The sequence below is a fragment of the Protopterus annectens genome, chromosome 2.part1 (genome assembly GCF_019279795.1).
Source record: "Protopterus annectens isolate FY-2018-M chromosome 2.part1, PAN1.0, whole genome shotgun sequence".
Lineage (NCBI taxonomy): Eukaryota > Metazoa > Chordata > Ceratodontiformes > Protopteridae > Protopterus > Protopterus annectens.
In genome coordinates, this window is record NC_056729.1 from 143,965,788 (window position 1) to 143,985,127 (window position 19,340).

The following is a 19,340-nucleotide window of genomic DNA, read 5'->3' on the forward strand; positions in this document are numbered from 1 at the left end:
CCTTTGGAGGTGGAGGAATGCCCATAAAAGAAGGGTGGGATTTCCACACCATGAAAAACCCCTGAGAAATGATCAACAGAACTAATGAATCTTGAGTGATCTGAAACCAAGGAGGAAGAGAAAAAGAAGGGTGAAGAGGAAGGTGAATGTGGCTGGGAGGAGACAGATAGTCATACAGCACCTGGTTTGTCTAGAATGGAAGACTTCAGAAACCCTAAAAACTGAGGAGCCTTAGCAGGAGGAGCCCATTTGCCACCCTTCTTGCCTTTAGTAGAAGGGTGGGAATGTCTATGAACAAAGGCAGGCTTAGCGGGATAGTTCCTCTGAAATTTAGGCACAGAAGAAACAAAAACATGTTTAAGCTCCTGTAAAGCGTTACCCTTATCCTGTAGGGATTTAAAAAAACAGTAACAGCTTCCCCAAGCAAAAGTTTAGAATTCAGGAAAGCATTCATCGACTTAGCTTTAATCTCATCAGATAAAGGCTGGAGCCTAAGTCAAGAATATTTCCTCATAACTGAAAGAAAAACAGCAGCCCTAGAAGAGGCATCTGGTGCATCATAACTACATTTAATAGCATGATAAATGACTTGAGAGAAAGTCCCTAGCAAAGAAAGGAGATAAGTTTTACCTTCAGACTCAGGAAAATCAGAAATAAGATGACAGACCTGAGAAAGAAGAGCCAACACATACCTAGACATATGGGTCTGATAATTAATAGCCCTAAAAGCTGGGGTAGCAGAAATGTAAACCTTACATAGCCATTTCATAGTTCTGCTGTTTTTGTCAAAAGGCAATAACTTGGGCGAAGGAAGCAATTGAGATGGCTTATCAGAGCTACAGAGACCACAGAAGGATTGGCAGCAGGACATTTATACAAAAAAATAACAATCCTCAGGTACCTATAGAACCTATCAGGCTTCTTGGGAGTAGAGGGTAAAGAATCAGGTGCATGAGAGGCATTGGAAGAAACATCCAGCAAAGCAGCCAAAAACAGGAGGAATAGATACACGTTTAAGAGACTCCAACTGTAGCAACTCATAGTACCTCCTATGGATATCAGGGATCTGAGCACAATCCCACTTAAAAAAAATCTATCATCCTAGAGAGTGTATCCCCAAAGGAAATTTCCTCAAAAGGAGCATCAGGATTAAGAGTCCTCCTCCTCTGACTCATAGTCCAAAGGAGAAAGAATTTGAGTAGAATAAGTGAGGGATTGGCCATCAGAATACGACTCAGTCTCAGAAGGATCCTGCTCTCTAGGCCTTTTAAGGGGAGTAGAGGACCAAGGAGGGGCAGGAACTGAAACCCCTTTAGGAGGCTTTAAAGACATTAAAGCAGAAAATTGCCTGAGTGAAAGCCTGACATTCACTTTGAGGATCCATTGGCGCAGAAGAAACATGGTTAAGTTTTTGTTTCTTTTTTAAGGGAACTTCTCCAAAGCTGAGAAGACTGAGACCCAGGCTGGCAGTTGAGAACCGTGGTAGGAACTTCTTCCCTACCTAAAATCTGAGGAACTCCCCTAAGCCCCTTGGAAAAAAATCAACAGTGGTTCCCCCTGAATGTCTGAGATGGATGCTTCAAAGCCTCATTAGACATGCTGCCAGTTGGAACCTCACTGGTCTCCAACATGGTCACAGCAGAGGAATCCGACAACACAGCCAGGTGAGCCTCTGGGTTTGTAACAACCTCAGGAGAAACAGCCAGCAGAGGATGGACAGTGGAAGAGTCCGGTCTTAGCTTTTTCACCTTCTTCTTCCCTAACAGCTGACCCTTGCAGTGGGAGACTCCATCCATTCTACCTTTAGCAAGAAGCTTAAGACCCAGGTTCTCCAGATACAAGGAAAAGAAGGAAAGTCTACTGCAAAGGGTTTTTGGGATGAACAAGACATATGGTTATGAGATGCTCCTAGACAAAAAAGACACATACAGTGGCAATCTTTATGGGCAATCTGTCTCCCACACTGGCATTTACCCTTCCTGGATGACATTAACCCAAGGAGCACAATAAAGCAAGAGAAAACAAAAAAAAAAACCACAATGGGGCACTTATCTGCACTGCAAACAGGTGTAGGTAATCAGTGGAGAATGAAAATCTGTTTAATTGGCAAGCAGATGCAGGTAAACAGACCGATGGTGAAAAGACACATTTGGACTGGAGGCAAAGAAGTTCTGTTTATGGTAAGCCTGAATATTACCTTTATGCCCTATGGTATGCATGGAACGTTTGAGTGATGTTCAGGCGTACCTTTAAATGCAACAGGAAATCTTTGGTATATTGGCTGGATGACGGGCTTCCACAGCAGGGAATCCTGAATGTTAAGAATACAGCAGCAGTGAATGTAAGGACATCTTAATTTCCACCAAAATATAAATAGGACCTGCTGGCATGGCATATATACATCCCAGGGAATCCCTCATTCATGGAATATCTTTGGATGAATGGATGGACATTTATAAATACACCCCAGGTCTTGTCCCTCAAGCCTTCATTAAAGGAGTCCAAACTAGGTATCAATGGATAACTATGGTTTGGGGTATTGTGGCTGAGCTACTAATTGTCCTCTGGATCAACTGCCTAGTATTGACCTATAAACCTAAGAACCTATACAACTAGAAGTGTATAATAGAATACAAGTCCAGGGAATCTGAAGCTGGAAACCAGGCATTAGGTTTGGTTCCAACAAAAGAAAACATGTTTTTGGCTAAAGGCATTGACCAGAGTTAGGCAGAAATGTAGTTGAAGGCCTAAACAGATATAGCATATCATTCTAAAGCTATGAAAGGAAGCTCAATCCTCTATAGGCATAAAGTCCTGACTACAGCTCAGTCAACCAAGGGTTGATTAGTGACTCAGATAAATGATAGAGACAGAGACCGACAGGTGTGTGCATGCCCATCTGAGGGGAAGGTTGTGTGGATATCCCTGTCACTAATATCAAGTGGATGCTGGAGATGGTGACATAGGAGGCATAGCCCAAAGAGGGGAATAGGGTGGAAACATGGCTAAGATGCTATGAAGGTGGTGTGAGACATCACCATACCTCTCAACCTATAAGCATAAGAAATCTAGACAAAGCCAAAAATAATGGGGGGATAAAGGCCAAAAGTCAGGGCTATATTTTAAATATTGTCTTATAAAATCATAAAGTAACTAGAATAATATGTTCTGTGTTCATGTGCATTTTCTTAAGAATATGAAGTCTTTAACTTAAATGTATGTACTTATTTAGTAACTAAAATCCTCAATGATTTTCCAGACAACCATACAATTTATGAACATCAGACCAAAAAGTATGTGGCTAAAATCTGGATATTCTGCAAAAATCTGGAAAGCTGAGAGGTATGTACTTCACACAGCCCCATTACTCACTCAGCCCTTTGGAACAACAACACTGACCCAGAGATGGCTGGGGGAATGGGCAGATCAAAAATGAAAACCCATAGTTGAAGGTAACAGTGAGACTACCTGGATAACCTTAGGTTTCTCAGCTTACCCCAGCTTAATCAAGTAGGGGAGTTATGGAGAAGTTGTTAGACCCAGCGATGGACATGGGCACAGGTGTAGAAGATCATAGAATGATGTGTGGGAGCAAAAATGAGCTCAAAAAGAAAAAAAAATCCTCTGAAGTTAGCTTAGCAGCAAAGATTATTGAAGCTGTTCAAGAAACTAAACTAACACCCATGTCTGCAGTTTAGCTGAATAGCACCCTAAACCAAAGCGATAAGAGCTAAGGAAATTTCTGTTGAGGAGCAAGGAAGTAGCTTCAGAACTGCCTGCCAGAGTAAATATGATTGAAGCCCATGGTAAGACTGTTCAAGTAGAAAGTCTTCATTTTAAACCATACAGAACACCACAGCCCCTAAGAATAGAGATGCCCCTAGACATACAAGAAGTATAGCTTAAACTAGACATAGCAGGATGGGCAGAAAATAAGTGCAACTATAACATGGTGTCTGTCCCAAAACATAAGGAAACAAATGAGACCTGTATGGACTACGGGCATAACTCTGAACCATTTAGTGCAAGAAATATAGAAAAATATTAAAATAATGTGGGGACAAAGGTCCCAAAATAGGGACAGATATTAAATGCTGCTGATATAAACTTAGAAAGTTACTAAAATAACAGGGTTTGTGTTGGCATGAATTTTCTGTAGGATATGAAGTCTGAAACTCAAATGTATTCCATTATTTAGTGACTTCAGTCCTCAATGGCTTGCCAGAAAACCAACAATTTTATGAGGAACAGACTAAAAATATGAGGCAAAAATCTAGGCATTCTGTGAAAACCTGATTGTATATGAATTATATATACTGTAGGACTGTAGGACAGTATTATAAAAGGTGACATATATCGCTTGGGAAAAATAGTAGTAAGGATTTAGAGGCAAGAGTCTTACGTATACTAAATGAGTTACAACCATTAAAATGCAAAGTGTAACACTGACCTGGCTCATCCGACTACAAAGCAAATCAGGAGGGTTAGTTGTCACATAGTGTGATAGTTCACACCAAACTGAAAAGTACATACTCAAAAATTTGTTAATAATTGTGGAACGTTTATAGCACTGTTGTGAAGATTCTGTTGTTAATAGTGAGATGTTTCTTGAACTCATTCATGTCTATAGTCTGAGTTGCATTACATCTTAGTCACATACCTCTCAACCATACAGATTTTCACAGAATGTTCAGATTTTTGCCTTACATTTTTGGTTCTTTTCTCATAAAATTGTGGTTTTCTGGCAAATCATTGAGGGTTGAAGTCAGAATATAATGGCAGTCATTTGAGTTTGAGACTTCATGCCCATCAGAAAATAAATACTAATTTGGGGGCGTGGCCAAGGATGAACACAGGATAGCAGCAGATTTCTTCAGCTCCACCAACTTAACTGGACTGACAGGAAATAATTACTTTAAAAATCAACTAATGAAATAATTTTCTTTCTAAATACATTTGGAATATCAGTTTCTTGAATAATATCTAAAAAAGAAAGAAAATTTCAATAATTTTCCTGTCAGAAATCATCTTGGAAATTTCTCTTTCATCACCTCTGTTCAAAATGAGTTCCAGTAAGGCAAGCAGTCAGGATACCAGCATCAAGAAAGAGCTTCAGTCTCTGATATCTACTATTCAGCAACTAACAACCAAAATGGACAAACTGGATACTAAAATTAATAACTTCATAGAAAAAAACTACAAAACAAATGGATTTGTTACATCAAGACTTGCAACAACAGAAGGCTCAGATTATAGGCATAGAAGAGACTGTTAATGATATGGAGAACAGAATCCAGGAAGAAGAAATTAACATTGAGTTTTTGCTGAAGCAGAACACACACCTACAATCCAAACTTGATGACCTGGAAAACAGATCTAGACGCAATAATATTAGGATTTTTGGACTGCCAGAAAATATAGAAGGTAACAACATTCCTTCCTTTTTAAATACTTGGCTTCCCAAAACTTTAGACATGTCAGAAGCATTTTCTTTTGGTATTGAAAGAGCCCATAGGTCCTTATCTAATTTTAACTCTAACAAAAAGTATCCTAGATCAGTTATAGTAAGATTTTTATCATCTTATGACAAGGAGATGGTATTAAAATCTGCATGGGCTAAAGCACCTATTAAAATTAATGAGGCAACTGTGCGTTTTGACAATGACTATTCTTCCTTGGTAATAACTAAAAGAAAAGTTTTTGCCATTAATAAGAGAGCTTAAGAAAGCACAGTTCAAAACTTACCTTTTATTTCCTGCCAAACTAAAAATCTTTTTACCTGATGGCCCTAGAATTTTTGAAGACTTGGACTCTGCTTTGCTGTATATTAAAAAAATAAGATATTAGATAAAATAGAAGATATGGAATGGACAAGTCCTTCGTTAAAGAGGATGGCAACAGGAACTTCTTGGAAGACTTCAGAGAAGCAAAAAAGACTAAAAAACAAATGACATGTTCTATATTTTTTTCTTTCTCCTTCTCTTAATCTCTTCAAATACAGTTACTGCATCTCCAGAAAGCCACAAATATTTTAAAGATTTATTCAAAGTTATTTTTCTGTGTGCAAAGAACTGTTTTTGTTTCATAAATAGTCAAACTCTCTGAGGAACAAATAACATGCTATCAATCAACTTGTTTCTCTTTGTGATAAAGAGACCTAAGGTTAGTAATTTGATACATTTTCTTTCTCTTCTTGTTTTAAATAATGGCATTCTTTATAAACTATGCATTTAGTGAGGGGGGGGGGAGGGCAAGGAGAGAAGTATGATGTAAAATATGGAAAAAGTGAAATAATAACTTATTAGTTCTTTAAAACTATATATGCTGTTTAAACACTGTTGCTAAATATTATATCATGACTTTATTGCTTATACATGATTACAAATAATATGTCATGATATAATTGCAAATAATAGAACTAAAATAGTTGTAAGTAATATGTTTCATGTTTAACTTTATTAATACAAACAGCAAGTAATATTTCTTTGTAGATACTCTTTGTAGCTTCCTTTTTTCTTTCTTCTCTCTCTCTTTCTTTTTTTCTCTACTCTTTTCTTTTCTTTTTTTCTCTCTTTCTCTCTTATAAGTACAGTTATATGCTTCTGATAAAACTGATATATGTATATAATAAGATTTGTATGAGAAAATGAAATGGGGCATATAAAAATAAGTTATATAATATGTTAAATAACTGTAGGCTTGGTTTCACTGTCATAGAGACTGTAATGACTTGTAAAATACTTTGTGAAGGTTTTGCACTGTTTAGTTTGATTTGTATTACTAAATGAATGTCAGTCACTTGTATTTACTAAAATTCCCGCCAGAATGTTAAGGGAGACAATTTGGGATGTGGGTTACCTCATGAATAGTGTCCTCGAGTTGTTTTAAAAGCTTCAACACTCAGAATACACGCAGAGAAGCTGAATGCAGTCATTTTGAACTTTGACCCCTGGTTTCACACTGACACATCGCAGATTCAAGAAGAACACTGTTCCAGGAAGTAGAACTGCTGTAAATGCGACTTTGTGATGAATAACGAACTTTATGACATCTAAATGTGAGTTATTCTTTATAACAACTTACTTATTTAAGATGTAATTTATAAAATATGAAAGTTATAATGATTTTAAATGATTCAGTATGCCATAGTAAGCAAGTGAGATATTTTAGAAGGCATAGAAGGTAAAACACATATACACATGTTTTTGAAAGCTTACATGACTGCAGCATATTAATGTATATAAATACTTATGATTTAAACATATATAATGTTATAAATCATTTGCCTTAACTGACAAGCACAAGTATCATTATGTATATATTTTAGAAGAAACTGTCATGTGACATATTTTAAAGCTGCAGTTCAGATATATAAAATACAGATGACTTTCATCACAATGATTTATGTATAACTAGGAATTATCTTTGCTGTGCAGTATGACTTGTAAACATATGTATGAGTATAAATATTTTATTTACTGGCAATAATAAGTATGAGAAGAAAGCTTTGGTGCAAGTAATTTAAAGTTTTTAAAACTGTTAACTGCATTTCTATGGCAGAAAGTAGGAATACCCTAATATATGTAATGTTTGAACCATTATAGCCTAAGTTATTGAATCCAAATGAACATAAGAACTTATTTTTACAAACTTTTAATAAACTAATATATAGATATGCTCCTTTTTTTTTTTTTTTTCTCTCTCTTTCTCTCTCTCTCTCTCTCTCTCTCTCTCTTCTCGGTTCCCATTATCAAGTTTATTAGAATGCTATTTTGATTATGAGTGTATTTTACAAAATAGATGTACATAGTAATATGAGCTGTTTCTAAATGTTCTTATTTGTTTATATGAAGCTGATTTATAAATTGTTTAGCTTTGTCTTACTAGATAATCTAATTAAATGAGGTTAACTTTAGTTAATAATAGTTAGTATTGAATTGATATGGTGGCAGCTGAGGTACTGCTGCTTAGGATAGGGGGATAACTTGATTGGTATGTGCTACTCAAAGTTGGAGTTCTTAACTCCAGGCTGGGTGCAATGTTTAATCCTAATATTATTTTCACCTGTTTATTGTTGTTTGTATATAGTTCTGACATCCACAACACATTTTATAAACTTATTGTCACTACAAATAAAAGTGAAGCTTATACAAAATCCCATAAGATTTTCAATAAATACAGCTATAATTAATGGTACACCTAAAGGAGGAGGTATAATATCATTTATTTTGTTAATTGTTATTCTGATTATATGTTTATAAAAGCTAAATGATTTCTCTAAAAGGAATTTCTTTAAACATTAATGGACTGAATAACCCATGTAAAAGGGCAAGTTTAATGAGATACATTAATTTGCATAGGGCCAACTTAGTATTCCTTCAAGAAACACATCTCCTGAAAAAGGATATTGATAAATTAGCCACTAATAAATATGCAGTCTTGGTTAGTTCAGAACACACTCAGAAAAAAAGAGGAGTGGCTATTTTATGGAATAAAAGTATGCCCATACCTAAAACTATTAAGTCTTATAAATATGATAAAGGAATGTTTTGTATGGTTACAATACAGATTAATGGAAAGACATATGCATTAATCAATGTATATTGGATACCAGGAATTGGCATTAATACAGTGAAACACCATCTCAATAAGATCATATCATTTTCTATAGGAGATATTATTTTAGCAGGTGACTTTAATTGTATCCTACATGAAAAAGATACTACTACTATAGGAAAAAGGAAAATTACATCTAATGCAAAACATTTAAAGAATTTTGTTAATTTATATCATTTGAATGATATTAATAATCAGATAGATTCAAAATCATTACCATACACTTTTTTTTCTAACAGATATAAAACTTATTCAAAAATAGATATAGTCTTTATTTCTAACCAGATGGTTACAGACTTAATTAATTCTAAAATCATTTTGTGTCCTATATCAGATCATAATTCAATTGTCTTTGAGTTTATGATAAAATGTACTTACAATGTTCAGATCAAAAGGATACCAGCATACTTAACTCAACTAAAAGACTATAAAGATTATATACTTTCAGAAGTGCAACATTTTTTAGACTTAAATAATACACCTGAAGTCTCCATTGTTTATGTTTGGGATGCTTTAAAATCATATTTATATGGACAAAGTATCAGATGGTATAATAATAAAAGGAAATCTTGGGACAAGGAATTACTAGATATTCAAAGCAAATTAGACTCATACAAACATAATAATAAAGAAATATTATGGACAAAAAAGTCATTGAAGAAATAAATAAATTAAATGAGAAATACAAAGAAATTTTAACTCATAAAGTTAAAATAACATTAGAGAAATATAAGTTTTTTTTTACTCAATAAGTCCCAAATACTTACATAGACTTAAAAATAAAACAAAAAGGTTGAATAAAGAAAATAATATCAAAGAAATTTTCTCCAAGGAAAAGAAGAATGTTTCTAGTTTACCAGAAATATTAGATGAATTTAGAAATCACTTTCACAAAATTAATCATAATAACATTAACATGGAGCCTAAAGATAAAATAAAGAAATTTATAACTACAAACATGAACAAAAATTTAATAAACAACAGACTAAACTAATGGATAAAAATATTTCATATACAGAGGTTATTACACAAATAAACAAGCTTAAATCAAACAAAGCACCAGGTAATGATGGTATTATACCAGAGATCTATAAAATTCTTCCCAAAAGTACTTACTCATTAATGCATAAGGTTTTTATTTTGGCCCAAAATGAGTTAACAACTCCCCCATCTTGGCAATACACATTTATTTCACCAATTTTAAAACCCAATAAAGACCCAACCAGATGCACTTCATATAGACCTATTTCATTACTTAATGTTGACTATAAAATGTTTATGAGTATTTTTGCTGATAGATTAAAGACAATCATCCCAGGCACTATAGATATAGACCAGACAGGCTTTATTGTAAATAGAAATACTTTTGATAATATAAGGAGAACTTTAACGTTAATTGATTTTGCAAATAGGAAAAAGAAAGATTTAACACTTATTAGTCTCGATATAAGTTCAGCATTTGATTCAGTAAGTTGGGACTACTTGTTTATCTTACTGAAGTGCACAAACTTCTGAGATGCATTTGTAAATCTAATTGAACATCTATATAAAGGAGCATTGGCTTACATTAAGATAGGAACATATGTCTCACAAAAAATACCCATTTTAAAAGGTACAAAACAAGGGTGTCCACTCTCTCCACTATTATTTACTTTAATAATGGAGCCTTGGGCTAATTTGATCAGAAGCAGTACTGATATAGAGGGATTTGATGTAGATGAAAATACAATATCTAAAATTCAACTTTTTGCAGATGATGTTCTAATTACATCAGATGGATCTAACTCTTCTATGCAGTCCTTATTTGATAAAATGATGGATTTTAAAAATATCTCTGGTTTAATATTCAATGAAGAAAAAACTAAAATATTACCAATATACACACAAAAAATGTCCTCATTAATGATTTTAACAAATATATATCCAACTCACGTCAGATAACTTACTTAGGTATAATATTAACTAAAGATATCAAATCTATTATACATAATAATTATAGTACCTGTCTTCTTAATATACAAAATCTTTTCAATAGCTGGAACAATATGTTTTTTACCATGGAAGAGAGACTCACAATTATTAAAATGATAGTATTCCCTAAGATATTATACTTAATACAATCAATAATACTCCCACCTACAAAAATAATTATTAAGAAATTGAATTCACTAATGTTAAATTTCTTATGGGCACCTAATAGACCTAGGATTGCATTAAAGAAACATACTAATAGCTGGTCTCAAGGGGCATTTCATTTCCAGACTTTAATTTATATACTATCTCTTCTATTATAAAAGTTATTACTTTGTTAATAGATCAGTCATATGTTGCAAGATGGAAAGATTACTGGGAACTAATTAGCATTCACTTCATGAAAATCTCTTTAATACATAAAAATATTATTGTAAATAACCCCATGTTATGGTTACTAAAAGAATTTTGTACTTCATCCATTACACCAAAATATGTAATTAGTTACCCATTAAACATTATTATCAGTTATCGTAATTTTATATTCATGCATCCTAAGTATAAGGAATGGAATTTTATTCTATTCACTATAATGTATACACAAGGTATGCTTTTGTCAACCACCTCTGAAAGAACTCTTTTAGTCACAGAGAATGATCTAAAGTATTGGTATCAATTGCTGTCTGATAATAAAGTAAAAAATTTAGACTTCTTAAAGCAAGAATTTGATTTGAGAGAAACATGTTGGTTAGAAATTCAGACTTTTAGACAACATCTTATTAATAAAATTGATTTAATGTCTTTAACAGTTAAAGAATCTGTTCCAATACTGATTGATTACTTGATATTAAATTTACAACATAGAGTTTCTGATAAAGGTAAGCTCTCATACATACATAAAATTATCAGAGAAGAAACTCATTACAGTTCAGATACCTATTGGAATTATTTCATTTCCATTAATGGTGAATCACCAAAACAACAAGATAAACAATATATATTGGAATCTGCTTATAAAACTACTTCTTCCATTAATTGGAGACTTTTTACTTGGAAATTTTTACATAGATCCTTCTATACACCTTTAATGATGAATAAAAAAAATAATAAAGACAACTTATGTAAAAGATGTAATGTAGAAATAAATGCTGATTGGGCACATATGTTTTATGACTGTATAAAATTGAAGGAATATTGGAAGTTAATCAATGATTTTTGCAGGCCCTTTTCACAGATAATTTCATTTTTCTAAATCACTTATATTATTTAACACACCTGTTCCTAAAAGTGTTAAAAAGTTAAACTTCCCTTATTATGGTCTATTCTAGCAGTGGCTAGAAAAATAATAACCAGAAATTGGATTTCAGATACCCCTTCTTCATTTAATGAATTTAAAAATGTTATGACTGAAGTGTGTCATATGGAATTGATGACAATAAAATCAAGAACTACTAGAAAAACATCTTATTATATTATATGGGATACTTTACAAAACCTGTTAAAAAAATCTTAGTCTCAATAGCATGACATTATAGTTTAATCAATTGATTTGATCTGTAGTGGATGTCTTTGTAAATACTTTGGTTATTTTATTGAATGTTATAACTATTTCTATTTTAATTGCTTGTATAAAATTGTTATGATATTTATTTTGTATGTTAAAAACAATAAACTTGTTTAAAAAAAAAAAAATAGAAAATAAATACTAATGCAAAACCTGTTGTTCTATCTATTTTCTAAGTTTGTAAGAGCATTATTTAAAGAGTACCTATTTTGGGCCTTTGTCCCCACATTATTTATTGCTTTGTCCAGATTTCTTGCTATAACAGGTTGAGAGGTATGCTTAGTCACCACCTACAGTGTAAAGTACTCCCATCATGCCTACAGCTCCATGAGGCATTCTGAAGATTAAGTGTCTATTTCCACAGTTAAAAAATAAACAAATATGCAGATGTGGTTATACAGTTATGTGATCGTGCATCTGTACATTTAAAAATACACTTTACATTAGAAAAAATATAGAAAAATACCCATTTTACAGCTACTCAGCCTGCAGTGAGAAATAAACACAGTGCAGCCGTGCTGGTATATTGTGTACATTGCTGCTCATTTGTGAGCAGTCATGGCACCATCCACATGCAATAATGATAACTGTGACTGTATCTGCTACTGGAAAATGAAAAAAAGTAAGGAACACATCCTCTTTGCATCTGCAGTCACAGACTGTCATTTTTTTTAACTAAGTAAAAAAATCATCATTTATATTTTGTTTTGGATAATCATGGGAAACAATCAGATTCTTAGGTGTCTGTTCATTTCCAGAAGAAACCCCATTTTTTTCAAATGCTCAGTTCCTCGGTTGGTAGGAACAAAATCTGGTTGCCTGTTACACTTCTTCCTATTTTAGTGGATCAGAGATATCAACATCTGTAGGGGCAACACACAACAATGGCAGCAAATCTTTTGTGTGTGTGTGTGTGTGTGTGTGTGTGTGTGTGTGTGTGTGTGTGTGTGTGTGTGTGTGTGTGTGTGCATGCATCCCCGTGTGTGTGTGTGTGTGTGTGTGTGTGTGTGTGTGTGCATCCGCTCGTGCATGCGTGCGTGCGTGTGTGTGTGTGTGTGTGCATGCATCCACGCGTGCATGCGTGTGTGTGTGTGTGTGTGTGTGTGTGTGTGTGTGTGTGTGTGTGAGTGTGTGTGTGTGTGTGTGTGCGTGTGTGTAATCTGTCTTAATTTGCCCTTGATTCTAATGAATGGCAACAATAGAGAAGAAGACTTATGCAAATGCAAGACCTATTATTTTAGGATTTTTTCAGTCCCTTGTATTGTCTATTATATTTAGTTTGCTCTTCATAAAGGATATGTTTTCTGGTAAAAAGTTAATTGAAGACTGCCATCAACAATATAATATACATTGGAGTTTCAGACTTCATGACTTTCAGCAAATGCACCATAATACAAACGCAGTTATTCTGTCAATTTTCTAACTTTGCATCTCTCTCTGATTTTGGAGCTTTGTCCACCATTAATTTTTAGCTTTCTCCCTAAGTCTTGTGGTCAGAGGTTGCACGAATATTTACATTCACTGTATTTGTGCATACTTTTCTTCTGTCTTTGACATTTTAAAATGCTCCTGATTTTGCCACATGTATTTATTGTGTTTCTCATAAAATGTGTAGTTTTCTGTAAAATCATTGAAGACCATAGTGGGAGGAATAAAGACACCTTGTTGAAGTTTCAAGTAATTTACTCAGTTAAGTAGGCAGATGGATGAGTGTTCAGAGTGAGAAAGATTCATCTAGATCTACTCACTAAAAGTGATTTTATCTGGATTAATCCTTTGTACTCTGTACTCTGTAAATATTTCTGATTTGTTTACCAATAAAACATCCATAAATATTATATTTATGTTAATATCCTTGAAAATGTCCTCTTAAAAGAAAAGGTGTAACTAGCTATGCTGGCAGCTGGTTCTGTCCTCTGATCTGGCACCCTCCCTGATCTCTCTTCTGTTTTCCTCAGACTTGAATAGAAAAAATTCTCTACTCCAGCATAATGGCCAGACACTGTAGTACATAGAATGCTAAAACATTTCATTTCTGAAGCCTTGGGGGGGGGGGGGGATAAAAATTCTTCTGTCCTATTAAACTGCAGCAAATACTTGATACATTTGTAGTTGGCATCTGCTGATAGTCCACACACAGTGGACTAGAGCACTTCAGTACTGAGCTCTGCTGGGGTACAGGCTAACACAGAAGGCCTCTGGCTAACGAAGTTCACAGATGACTGCAAACAAGGAGCCATAGTTGAGTCCCCAAATTATGTGGACATCCTACAGAAGGGCCTCACTGAAACAGATGCCTGATGTCAGTGGCATGGCCTCAAGCTCAATGCCAAAATGTGCATTGTCATCCCCTTTGGTAAAAAACTCTGTACCCATGAACTACCACATAGGTTCATAGGTAGGTGCTAGGCTATTGGCCCAAGGGCCTAAGTAAGCCTAGCCAACAAAGTTCCCTGACTTACGCCAACCCAAGAAAGTTAATTTCCTGTGCCCCAGTTGAGCAGAGCCACAGAAGTGATCCCTGGGGTGTATTTCCTATTTCCCATCCACTCATTAAGATTTTTCTTGAAGAGTGTTAATGAGGAACTTTGCTTGACATAGATGGGTAGCTTATTCCAGAGTGTGAGAATTCTCTGGACAGGAATCTATCCCTCTATCAAGTCCTGTTTATTGTGGTGACAAGGTTTAGGTCCCTAGAGCATGTAGCTCAGAGGGACTGGGATTTCTTTAGGTGTAGCATGTCCAACAGCTCTGGGATTGACATAGCTTTATATGTTAGGCAGAAATCACCTCGGAGTAGGCGATACACTAAAGAGTAAAGCTGGAGTTTTTTGAGATGATCAGTGTAGGGCATCTGTTTGAGGCCATTAATTCTCTGTGTGAGGTACTTCTGTGGCATTTGCAGCTGTTGCAGATGTCTTGTGAGGTACATTCCCAAAGAGGCATTGTACTCTATAATGAGTCTAATGAGTGTCAAGTAGAGAGGAACAATGACCTCTTTTTTCCTGGATGAGGACCCTTTTATGATGAGGTGTGCCATGTAGAAGGATTTCCTGACTACTGTGGCAATGTGACTATCAAAGGAGAGACTACTGTCCACTTGGGTCCCAAGGTATCTTATCACACATTTGGTGTTAAGAAAACTCTGCCTATGTGGTAGTTCATGGGTACAGAGTTTTTACCAAAGGGGATACCAATGCACTTTTTGACACTGAGCTTGAAGCCATGCCTCTGACACCAGGCATCTGTAGGCCCTTCTGTAGGATGTCCACATCATTTGGGGACTCGACTATAACTCCTAGTTTGCAGTCATCTGCGAACTTCGTTAGCCAGAGTCCTTCTGTGTTAGCCTGTACTTCAGAGAAGTAGAAAGCAAACAGGACAGGTCCCAGAACTGAACCCTATGGTACTCCACTTGTCACTAGTTTGAAGTCAGATTTGGAGTCTGCAACTTTTACAGCATGGGTTCTGTCAGTGAGCCAGTTGGCAACCCATCTTGTGACATAGGGATTTATACCTAGTTTAGTGAGTTTAGCTATAATTCCAGAATGGGGGATGGTGTCGAAAGCCTTGGCAAGGTCAAGAAAGGCTGTGTGAACCACCTTACCCTCGTCTACGGCTTTGGTGTAATATGTGTGATAAGAGACCTTGAGATCTAAGTGGACAGTAGTCCCTCCTTTGATAATCACATCACCCCAGTAGTCAGGAAATCCATCTATGTGGCACACCTCATCACAAAAGGGTACTCATCCAGGAAAAAAGAGGTCATTGTTCCCCTCTACTCGGCACTCAATAGACACATTATAGAGTAAACACTCCTTTTGGAATGTACCACACAAGACATCTGCAGCATCTGGAAAGGCCACAGAAGTACCTCACAAAGAGGACTACTGGCTTCAAACAGATGCCCTACACTGACCATCTCAAAAAACTCCAACTTTACTCTGTAGCAAATCGCCTACTCCGAGGAGATCTCTGCCTAACATATAAAGCTATGTTAAACCCAGAGCTGTTGGACATGCTACACCTTAAGAAATCCCAATCCGTCCGAGCTACATGTTCTAGGGACCTAAACTTTGTCACCACAATAAACAGGATATGCTGGAGGGATAGATTTCTGTCCCAGAGACTTCCTATACTCTGGAACAAGCTACCCATCTATGTCAAACAAAGTTCATTAGTACTCCTCAAGAAAAATCTTGATGAGTGGATGGGAAATAGGAAATACACCCCGGGGATCACTTCTGTGGCTCTGCTCAACAGGGACACAGGAAATTAACTTTCTTGGGTGGCATAAGCCAGGGAACCTTGTTGGCTAGGCTTATTTAGGCTCTTGGGCCGATAGCCTAGTACCTACCTATGAACCTATTTGTAGCAAGCTGCTTGTGCAGTTCTTACCAAACACAAAGTGGTAAAGTGCTTCAATTCAGACTGCAAATTCAATTCCAACATTTAAATGCTAGTTAATGCACTGAAGACTGATTTGGATCTGCCAATATCAATCTCTTACTCTTTATGGCAGAGGTATCTGTCTTCTTTGCCCCACTCTATATATGCTACTGCTTGAAAGCTTTGTGTAGCAGCATTTCATAGGCCCAGTCCGCACAGCAATTCAGAAATACCCAATACAAAGATTATATGATTAGTTATTGGGTTGCACATTGGGTTGCAGAATGGCTTAGTGTGATGCAAAAGCTTTATCTCAGAAGGCTCTTGAACTGCACAAACTCTTTTTCTCTATGAGAAAAAACTGAACGCTATCAAAAGATGACAGTCATCCATTAATTCCTATGGGAGTACTCATGGCACAGATACAGTGTGCAAATTTGTGGGGGTGGTAGGTATGTCAGTGTGCATATGTTTGTGGATATGTTTCTGCTTATCTGTAGAGGCATGAATGAGGCTGAATGAATGCATGTGTGCGTGCATGAGCATATGTGTGTGTATCTGTCAGGGTGGTTGCACTACAGGGGTTGGGTAGGGAATTGCAAGACTGGACTTTTTTGTTTGTGTGTGTGTGTGTGTGTGTGTGTGTGTGTGTGTGTGTGTGTGTGTGTGTGTCTGCAATGTAGGGCATATCTTTACTATCATGATGCATGGATTGCTAGGAGGAACACTAGCACAGTATGATCTGACAGTGCGCTGCTTGATTCAGAGACATGGTAATGAGCCTCTAATGAGCGTTTTCTCATTGTGACTAGAGCATGTCTCTGAATAGAAATGTCTCTCCTTCACACTAAATGACAGACCCACATTGGGCAATTAGTATTGGAAGAGAAAACTTGTCTGAATCCCAGGCTCTGTGATGTTCTTTTAATTCCAAACTGTGAACTTGCACAAATGCAGGAGGATGGCATAACGGTTAAGGTGTTTACCTTGTAAACACAATTTGCAGGGTTTAATCCTCAAAAAGGCAGCTAGCCTAGTACTACTCTAGGAGCCTATCAATATGAGTGTTACTAGTTGGCCCACAAGGGGTTTATGTGGCACTTCATAGTATCAAATGGAAGCTTACATAATACTGGAAACTTCTCATGACTTCATAGTGCCTCATTACAACACTTTCACTTGTTTAGCAGCTGTAAGCTGCACATCCTGATAAATATTCAGGGTAAATTATGGTGCTGATTATGCAATTAAACATAACTTTGCATATGTTGTGTAAATATATTAGGCAGTGGCCAGATAGTGGCATTGTGGAACAACTTATCAAATAAAAAATCATCACACAGATCAAGAATGTCTGATGACCCAAATGGGGTAATCAGTAAGTGAGAAAGTGTGACTTTTTTACCAGTTATGCAAATGCACTATGTAATAATGAGTTCATGTGGTAGGCCTCAAACAAAAGTGCATCTAATACTGGTAAGTATCTGCAACCAGATGTCTACATACCTTCATTTAGAAGATATTCACATTTGTTTAATAAAATATGAATATTTATTCATATTTGCTTATTTTATGTAAATATCAGAGACATTGCCTACATAGTAGCATTGAGAGTAACACTTCACAGGACGTCTCACATGGGTCTGAAATGTTTGTTAATCCAAATAATTTGTTAGTAAGTCAGAAAGTGCGACATTTTTCCCAGTTCTGACTATATTAATATTTCTGCTTCGAGTCTGACACAGAAGGACTTAACAAAACTCTTCACTGTATCAAATGAAAGATTAGTTTTTGTCAAAATGTTGTTATGGTTCATACTTCTATAAATATCTTAGACATTACCCACTTGAACGCATTGTGAGACCATAGAGGTCAGAAGAGGCTCCTCACACAAAAATATTATAGAAGATATGAGTTGTTTTCATGAAATATTGTGAATATATGCAATATGTTAACAATTATACTAAAAACTTTAACAAGAAGGTGTTAACCTGGTACTCCATACTATCAAAGTAAAGCATACTTAATTCTGGAAAAAAGACTTTGCATGGCTACCTGGTGTCTAATTACCACTACTTGCTAAATACTATTTTTCCTTAACTTATTCAACCTTATAACATGGTGTTGCATGTTTATCGTTAATACCCATACCGACTTAAGCATGTAACATTTTTTGGAGCTGGCTTCCTTAACTGACAGACTTACCAGTTAATAATAGGCAATATTAGAAATGGCAAGATATAAGTAACAAAATAACATTAAGGCTAGGATTCAGAAACAGCACAGCTGTAAACATTAGACTGGGCCTAAAAGGGCATATTAATCGGATTGTGGAAAACAGCAATTCAGAGATACATTAGCTGTAATGAAGAAAAACCTCTGTATCAACCAATTTGAACATCTTTGAATTATACACTGTTCACTTCAAGAGCTAATAAACACTTTACTCTGGTAATCACCAATGGAGGCCACACATTGCTTTGCATTGGCACAGATACCCTCTTCATTCACTGTGCAACAAATACAGGCATACACACACACACACACACACACACACACTCACTCTCACACACACACACACACACACACACACACACACACACACACACACACACACACACACACACACACACACACACACACACAAACATATATATATAGGGAGCCACACAAACGCACACCCACACGCATGTACTCATGCACACACATTTATACACACATACCCACACACACACACACACACACACACACACACACGCACGTGCATAGAGACCCACACACACACACACACACACACACA